This window comes from Vespula vulgaris, chromosome 12, assembly GCF_905475345.1.
Source record: "Vespula vulgaris chromosome 12, iyVesVulg1.1, whole genome shotgun sequence".
Lineage (NCBI taxonomy): Eukaryota > Metazoa > Arthropoda > Insecta > Hymenoptera > Vespidae > Vespula > Vespula vulgaris.
Window position 1 is genome coordinate 1,281,149 of NC_066597.1, and position 1,352 is coordinate 1,282,500.

Consider the following 1,352-nt stretch of genomic DNA (forward strand, 5'->3'; position numbering starts at 1 on the left):
AGCAAGTCGCGTGACGTTCGCGAACGTCGGCCCTGACCCGTCCTTACGCTTAACTTACTCGCCTCGATGTTAATTCGAGAAACGAATGTAAATTCGAAACGATTGCAAGCACTCGAATTTCGAGGGCATCTCAAAGCACGTATATACCTTCATGAAAAATATCTTTTTAAATGATTCTCTCCTCTGTTATGATTCATAACTCAAATAATCGCGCTGACACGAAACCCTGTTGAGTGGATTTAAGGAAAAAAAAAAAAAGAAAGAAAGAAAAAGAAAAAAAGAAAGAGAAAAAAAAAGGAAAGAAAAAGGTCTCCAAGATAAAACAAAGCAGACATTTTCTATGGTATCTAGATTAATTAAACACTACGAAAATTCAACATATACATACATAAATACGTACATACATATTTTCTACTCGAGAGAGAAAGTGGTAAAGTCAAGAAGCCGAGAATAACATGGTGGAACCGATAGAAGAAGTATCGTACGGCCCTGAAAGAAGAATGGGCCCGGAGTTGACAATAGTTTGCCCAGCGGTGAAACAATTCCGAGCTCGCTCGAGGACGGTCCCATCACAATAAAAGGCCTTCGCCAGTGGATGTGACAAAAATGAATTGTTATATTGTTTTAACAAATGAAGGAGACCGTTCCCCCTTCTTTCCATCTCTCTCGCTCTTTCTTTCTTTTTCTTTTCTTCTCTCTCTAGTTCTTCATCTCTCTCTCTCTCTCTCTTTTTCTCCTATGGTGGAAGAGCAACCACAGCACTCGGTGTCTTTTTGCTTGCATCGCCTGCTGCCTCGTCGTATTATGTATCTCGAACCCGCTCTCTTCTCCATCCACCCTTCTCTTTCAGCATCCTTCTTCTCTACTGCTCGATCCTCCCCCTTTCTCTCTCTCTCTCTCTCTTTTTCTATCTATCTCTTTCTTTCTCTCTGGCGGTTTTACAGAGCGCGCGCGAAGCACGTGTTTTGCCAGTTCCTATTGTTTCCTGTATGATAAATGGGCCCGTGCACTCTTCTCTCGCGCGCCGACTACGACGACTACGACGACGACGACGACAACGACGTCTACCAACTCGTATGCGGTTCCTCTCCGATTTTCGACCGGTCGATAGATCGCGGCAATAGGAAGGGAAAAAGAGAAAGAGAGAGAGAGAGAGAAAGAAGGGTTATATCTAAAAACAGAAGAGCCGTACTCTTGGCACACCCCCCATGAAAGAAATCTCAGATATTTCTTCGAGATCGTGTCCCCTTCCCTACCCCCCCTCTTTCCTCATTCTCCTCTTCGTGTGCTTACCTATACATACATATTTTTATCCTACACAGTTTTTAGCAGAATATCGAGAAAAGTATCCT